Here is an 8,376-nt window from a genome sequence, read left to right as displayed (position 1 = left end):
CCTTCTAGCGCCAAACTGTTGATGCTTGTTTTTACACCAACTAAACGCACGTGTGAAATGTTGTATGGGCACAAAAGACACACGTGAATCGTAATGGATAAAAGATATAGTAAATGCAATGGGGACAGTTTTAAAGTGGTTCAGATGCTAAGATAGCAAGTCTTACGTCCACTGATGTTTATATAGAAGATAAAGGTCAGGTCGCTTTTAGCTGACTGACTTTACAATAATGTTACAAGGTATCAAATGCTGAGAATTCTAAGAAAGAGAAAGTAATTAATCGAGCGTAAAATGTGCCAATCCCCTTAATGAGAGATGAGTTCCCAATTTATAGTGAGATGCCATGAGGCAATGATCACTAAATCTGTAGGTTGGTGGGATTATCCGTACAAATCCTTCTTTATGTCATATTGCCCACCTTCCAGAGTGATTTGCACAATTTAGAGCAGGGATTGGACACGTGAGAGCACCACAGCCTCTTGACTAGCCTGATGCGCACCCACTATTTTGACAGACGTAGACGGTGGTTGTTCCAATTATCTGACTTTTGTGGGCTAAATGGTCCTAACGTCAGCCCTTGTATTTTTTAAGCATAACATTCTTTAACTTTATTGTTTACAACAATATAAGCAACAACTTTAATTCAAGTATATATCCTTTCCTTCATTTATGTCTCCAACTTTGGGAAGAAAATTCTTTCCTTCACCCCTATTCTATACTTTATTGAATTCCTTATTATCAGTCATATTTAATTTAAGTTTTATTTATTGTTTGATTTCTTAATTATAATTTCTTATATTAAACCCAAGAATTATGTCATGAACTTTTGATCAATTCTCAGTTTTTAGATTGGCTTAATCCGAAATCTCATCATTTAATTATGGAAAAATAAAACAGTCACCGACGATAGTATACCGAATTTATACACCAAATGACATGGTAAAATCCTGATCATTGATTAATTTTAACTTAATATTAATCAACGGTCAAGATTTTATTACGTTATTCAGTGCATAAATTCGATACACTATCATCGGTGATTGTAATATTACTCTTTATTTATAATAACGTTTAATCAGCATACTTCCATTTACTGTATAATCAATGATTGAAGTTAATAAAATATAAAATAAATTGTTGTAACACACATGACAATGACAATGACAACGAGGCATTGATAATCAATGAATTTGTATGTCTATTATTATTTTATTGGCCAAATTACATCCCTCACCCTATGTTTCGTGAAGGAACATTTTTTTTCTATCAGTTTTGGACACTAATGAAGTTGTCACTCATTTTTCACATTTGGCTGTTAAACTTTACAGAAGAAGGATACTCATGCCATTTCCCTTCACTTATTTAATGTTAATAAAAAACTTAACCTAATTAAAGCCCAATGGAATTATATTTTTCTTCTAAATCAAATCAATTAAAACTCATAAAACAAATTCAAATTAAAAACGAAGTCCGGCCACAGCTTGGCCAGCCACACGGCCCAACCGCATCTGGCTAGGTCAAATCAAGGCTAGGTTGCTCTGGCTTGCTGGCTTTTGCCACCACTTCCTTCTCTTTTGGTCGTCGCCATCACCTCTTCTAGTTGCCGAGGATATTAACAAGGGGTTTGCCCACGACCTTCTCTTCTGGTCGTCGCCATAGCAATGGTTGCTCCAGCCACAATGTCGTGCACGATCCATGATTTAGTTGAGGAAGATGAAGATTCAGATGATGGACACATTGACATTGGGCTCAGATTTAGCTCTAACACTCTCTTTGGGCCACTTTCACTGAAGTGTTGTTTTTGTTTTTACTTCCTGTTACCTCTTTATATTTTCTCCCCGACAGCAATAGTTGTAATGCAGAGAACGCCAAGAGCTTTTCTAGGCCATCTAGGCCGACAAGCTCAGTGAGCTTCCAACCCGATCCATTGGAAAACCAATGCCCAATTGGTAATTGGATTCCCAACTGAAGCAACGAACAAAACAAGTCTGATCAAAAAGATTTAATGACATTAATTTCTATGAAATTTGAGTAAATAATAAAAATTCATTTTAAGTTTCAAAAATAATATAAATTCTTTTATTATTAAAACAAACAAATAATTCAATAAATAATATTAAGTTATAATAGTGTGAGTTAATTAACAACAAAGATTTTCATTATTTCATTACTTAAGAAATTTCATGAGATTTTTTATTCTTTTATAATTTAAGAGAATTTTTTATTTTTACATCAAATCTTAGGAGACGGATGTTATTAACTCCATCAAAGATATCAAAAGTATTAGGAATTAATTATATCATTAACGATATAGGAAAATTTTGATACATTTTGAAAGATAATGAATACCAATTCCTGACTAAATTTAATGATTTCTCCAAGATAAACGAACATTGTCCAATTTTTAAATCTTAATACTTAAAAGCTAAGAAAACTAGAAAAGCATAATAGAGATCCCAAATCGGGAATTATATGCTTGAATTAATATAGAGATTGGAACTTTTATACATCTATATCCAAACCTTACAACCTGCAAGTACAATACAACATTTCATGCCACAAAAATCACATCCTAAATTACAAAAATTCTAGCGATCACTGTAATCTTACCATGTATAGTAGCAAATTCTCGAAATTATACATATTGCTCTTACTCCCCTTATCCAAAAGACATTCCAAATAAGCTAGTTGCAAATGAGATATTACAGGAACAGGAAATATAGTGAACTTTTTTCTCTGCCATACGGTGGTCATCAAAATTATCATCTAATGTTTATTGGTACACGAGGATAACTTCACAACATTACAACTCCTACGATAGTTTGGAGGATAACGATCAATAAGTTAACTAGTTGCATGGATTTTACGAGCAGAAGTAGCAGTATGATACACTCAGCTTCAGTGAGTGAAGAAATTTCTACCTCCCCTCTGCTATCATGTCACTGAACCGAGAGACATTTACTGGAGAGAGCAATGGATCAACTCCTGAGCTATCATCAATTGCATTTTCACATTAGCTCTTCTTTCTGCTGTAACTTCTTGTAAAAGAGGATGTAACAATATCTTTGTTCAAAAGGCTATTTGTTGTGTCCTTAAAATCCCAATCAGCCAAACAACTTGGCTTTGAAGTAACAGTTTCCACTTCGATATCTCCAGCAAGCATGTTAACGATGCGTGACATTGGTGGCCGCAACATTGGTGATGCTTGACTGCACAATAGAGCGACTCCAATTATTCGAGAGCTTCGATTTCATTGAACTCTGCTAAACTGGGATATATCACCCCCAAACTTTGGTTACTTTCATTACGACTCCAGGCCCAGAAATATAATATAGACCATTCAAAAAGCATGAGTTTTTGCATTAAGTTACGTTGGAGAAAGAAAACAAAACAAGTAAAAATTCAAGTTTATTCTCTTTGCCCATTCAAGAAGATAGATCTTTTCCCTGTCCAAGCTAGTATCAGAGTTTGCTCTTCCACTCATAATCTCCAAAGCAATAACACCAAAACTGAATACATCAGCCTTTTTTGTCAAATGTCCGCGCATTCCGTACTCCGGTGCCACATAGTCACTGCAAGAAAATGAAGGGTTTCTCAAGGTTAAAATCCAAAAGTAAAGTTTCGATATATAGATTGCTCTCACGGTCATTCTTATCAATACTTGAGTGTTTGAAATACTTGCAACAAAATCTACTAGATATTTTGAAACACTCAGCAGCACATTCTAAAAGGAGTATTAAGGAAGAATGGTAGTGAAGGAATGATTGAAGCAGCTTACATGGTCCCTGCAACTCTGGCGCTGATGTGAGTTTTAGAGTCATCATACAGCTTTGCCAATCCGAAATCTGATATCTTTGGGCAGAGTTCTGCATCAAGTAAAATATTGCTTGCTTTGACATCTGGGTGTCTAATTTTTGGCCTAGAATCCTCATGAAGATATGTGATGAACAACCAAGAGGGCTGGTATACCATAGGAAGAGCAGGGGTAAAAGGCAGAGGAATAATTGCTGACATGTGTGCGTAAAAGGTTGAGTTTGTTAGAAAGGACAGATGGCTTGATGGGAGTGGATATAGGAGGAATTCGGTTAGGAGCACAAAAGGTGTCAGGAGAGAATAAAAACAGAGAGGGGAGAGAAAGAGGATATCCAAAGGAAAAAGTAAATTGGAAGGGAGGTAGCTGACACCTCTTGCAATTCCCAAGCATATATTCAACAGGGTAGGCCAATCAAGATGCCTCTCCCTTCTTCCTGCATAAACATAGCTGCAATCATTAAGATCTTCCAAGAGTCATTAACATTGATAATTGAGGAACCACGGACAATTTATCTCCAGAAATAACTTGGAGCTCATTAAAATATTGCCAATCAGCCTTATGGAAACCCTTTGCCTGCTCTTTTTTGCTCAGTGAGCTAAATTCGTAGTTTTGTTATAAATAAATGCATTTTACAGAGCAGTGCCAATATTTATTTCCTTGTACATTAAAATAATTGAAAGTCATCACAATTGTTTTTTGTACTGAAAGATTTATCGTTTATAAGTGGTACTAAATCATACGAGAGAAATCACATGCGCTAATTTGCAGTTGCTTGCAAGAAAAGCAAAGTAGAAAAAATTGAACTAAGGTTGATCATCAATTAGCATCCTCATACCAAACAATACTTGATCAAGGCTTTTGTTTTCAAGACACTCATAAACAAGGAGGAGCCTAGTTCCCTAGATGCAGCATCCATATAATCTCACAAGATTGTGATGGTGCACTGCAGTTATGGCTGCTCCATCCTTGTTGAGTATCCAAAAGCTAAAATTCACCTAGTTTTCCTGTTATACAACGTCACAACCCAAGTTCCCAGTGTACTATTTATTATTTATTATTTGTACCTTGTAAATGTAAGATATAAAAGTTACCTTGTACACAGGTCCAAATCCTCCCTCGCCAAGCTTATTTTAAGGGTCGAAGTCTTTTGTTGCAGACCTCAACGCAGCATAACTGAAAGTTTTTGGTTTAGGTCCTCTTCCAAGTAGCACTACATATTGAAGCAAGATAAAAGAATACATAACATTGAGGATTTACATGACAAGAGATGAATTAAAAGAGAAGTTTCACCTATTCAATGGAATATGCTATTCCTAGTTTTGAAATTAGATATCAGAAGCCCATATTTTGTAACTGTTATAAGAATGAGACATTATGAATCTGTTATTTATGTTTCTTAGGTGCACCAGAACAAAATTCACACTATGCCACACCTATATTCTGGAATGCTGAAATGAAATGTAAATTCGTTGATTTTCAAAAACAAACTTGGTTTCAGAGATTTTACGACTTCTATTTTTTTTTTTTTTTTTTTTTTTAAATCTCTTTGGCACTCTCACCTTCCGCATCATCATTATCTCTATTTATCCTCCTGTAAAGTACTAAAAATATCAGGACCAAACCCAAACTTGCAAAAGCTACAGCAAAACCAACAATCAACCCAGTCTGGTTCTTATTTCGTCCAATACCAACAGTTGGTGTGAAATTTGAGTAGGATAATACAGTATGTCTATCAGAAAGCATTTAAGCACAGTTATTGTAACTCATCTTATTCAAAGATTCAAAATTGACATATAACATAACAATGAAGTATTGACATCAAAATTATATTGTATAAGAGAGTTTATATATGAATTTGTATGCCTATTATAAATTTATTGGCCAAATTACATAGCTCACCCTATGTGTCATGAAAGAACCTTTTTTTCTACATCAGTTTCCAACACTAACGAAGTCGTCACTCATTTTTCACATTTGGCCCTTAAACTTGAGCGAAGAAGCATATTCATGTCATTTCCTCTCACTTATAGTTTTCTTCTAAATTAAATCAATTAAAAATCATAAAAAAAATTCAAATTCAAATTCAAATTAAAAACGAAGTCCGGCCGCGGCTCGGGCAGCTACACAGCCCAACCGCATCTGGCCAGGTCAAATGACGGCTAGGCTGTTCTGGCCTCCCGGCTTTGGCCACCACTACCTCCTTTTCTGGTTGTCGCTGTCACCTCCTCCGTTCGTCCCGTCGTCGCCTCTTCCTCTGGCCGTGGGCGGTTCTGCCACTGCCACTACCACCTCCACCTTTAATACTCTCTATGTTATTGTTTTGTATTTTGGCTATCGATTTGAGATTTTATTCGTGGTTTTGATTACGGTAGAAGAATGAGTTTGAGATTCTGTTGCGGAAGAAATTAGGCTGAACCTGAAGAGTTTAGATCCGATTGGGTAGTGTTGGAATTTTATTTTTTTAATGTATTTTCATTTTGTTTAGATATCGGACTGTAGTGTTTCCTTTTTATGAATTATTTTATTTAGGTTTTTTCATTAAATTTTAAATTTATTTTAAAATCTATTTTAAAAATGATGAATAATAGGGATAATTTTGGAATTTTAAACAGTCAAACCTGGTCAAATTATAATTTTGATGGACCGTGAGCAATGATGGGTGGCACATATTAGATTACCAAACTAAGGGTGGAATCGTCCTTTCAGGAAGCATAAGATAGGAAAATGTAATTCGGTCTTTTTTTTTTTTTTTTTTTTTAATCATGCAATTAAACATTGATCTTATAGTGCACACATATATTATTTACAATTATAATAAAAACTATGTTAGATAAAAAAAAAAAAAAAGAGTTAACTACTTTTCCCACCCCAAAAAAAATGCTTATTAGCACTTTCCTATCCTCAAACTTTTATAATACATTTTTACTACCTAACTATTATGTTTCACTCTAGTTTGGGTAGGAAATACAATGATTTTTACCTTGAAGACGAAAATACTTTTCTATCTTCCTCTAATCAAAATTTGAAAAACCCTAGGGTGGGGAAGCTTCAATCGCCCACAATTAGTGAGCGAATAGAATCGAGAATGTTAGGGCTTTTGGAGACGAAAATTTAGAAAGTCGATTGGTGGTGACAATGATGACTTACGGTAACAGAATCGATCGCAAAGCACACGGTTGGATGCTAGGCAGGTTGAGAGCTAGGTTGGCAATAAATCTAACAGGTGATGAGTGACTTTGGGGTAGTAAGGTTGGAGTGATCTGACAGAGAACGGTGGCCAGAAAAAACACAATACCAACACAACAAATCAAAACCTACCAATCGAGCACAAAAAATCCAACGATTTGTAGAGGAAACTGCTACAAATTGTGACAGTCCCACAACCGAAAAAGCTAGACATGAGCGGCAAACGATGAGCATGGAAGGTTAAGGGAGGGATAGGTTTTGAAGAATAGAGGATGGGAGTCAAATGGTGGTGGTAGGGGGCATTTTGGGTGATTGAATCAGACAAAAAAAGGTTGAAAAGATGGGAAATCACGCAAAAACTTAGGCAGCAATTTTTGGCAATTGGCAGGTGCATCGGGCTCAAGGTGAACGGATTAAGGCTGAGAGAGGCTTAGGGAAGAGAATGGAGGAGGCGGTGAGTTTCAAGGTGGATTTCTAACACTGGAGATCCGGCTTGAAGAGTCAGCCGTGTGAATGGAGGTGGTGGTGGGAAATGGTGAGTGATGATGGCAAATAGAGGCTTAGGCTTTGTAGAGGAGGTGATGGGGATTCTGTGGGTAGTCTCGTAAGTAATTTTAGACATAAGGATAGGCCAAAAAACGACAAACACTATTGGCTACGAGGCTACTAACGTGCGCAGTCCTTTTTTTTTTTCTTCTCCAGTGGCCAAAATGCTTGATGATCATTCTACCCTCATTTATAATGGACTTTTGACCACATTGTCCTTCATCACAACGAAAATTACTAACAAAATTGTGCTTTGGGTATTAAAGTGGTATTATAAAAGCTTGCGGGTGGGAAAATGTCATTAAGCTTTTTTTGGGGTGGGAAAAAGTTGTTGTTAACTCTAAAAAAAATTAAAGTTTAAAAAAGACTTTAACAAGTCTAAATTAAAAAATAAATAAATAAACACACGAAACACAAACATATATCACTAACATAACTAAAATTTTCAATACTTTCTGAGAGACAATGAGTGTTGATTGCCAACTGAATTAAATGATCTGTCAAGGCTATATGAACATTAACCTATTTCTAAATGTTAACACTTGAAATCTAAGAAAGGCAGATTAAAGAACCCAAATCAAGAATTATATGCTTGAGTTATATAGAGATTGGAACTTTTATACAGCTATATCCAAACCTTAGTACCATACAAGCTACATATACAGATATACTATGAATCCATATTTGTAACATTGATGGTTAAATTCACAATGAAAAATATTTGAAACGCTCCGAATATGACATTCCATGCCACAAAATTCGCATCCTAAACTACACAATATCACAAAAATTCTACCGATGGCTGTAATCTTACCACTGCATGGCAGAAA

The 8,376-nt window shown here is 35.4% G+C and overlaps 1 pseudogene; it reads right to left on the bottom strand.

The window, feature by feature from the left end:
* Positions 1-5,350: 5,350 nt before the first annotated feature.
* LOC116107047 overlaps positions 5,351-8,376 on the bottom strand; it is a 34,046-nt pseudogene continuing 31,020 nt past the window's right edge.

Source organism: Pistacia vera, unplaced genomic scaffold (genome assembly GCF_008641045.1).
Source record: "Pistacia vera cultivar Batoury unplaced genomic scaffold, PisVer_v2 Contig526, whole genome shotgun sequence".
Classification (NCBI taxonomy): Eukaryota; Viridiplantae; Streptophyta; class Magnoliopsida; order Sapindales; family Anacardiaceae; genus Pistacia; species Pistacia vera.
The sequence above is the reverse complement of the archived record's forward strand: the minus strand, read 5'-3'. Positions and strand labels throughout refer to the sequence as shown.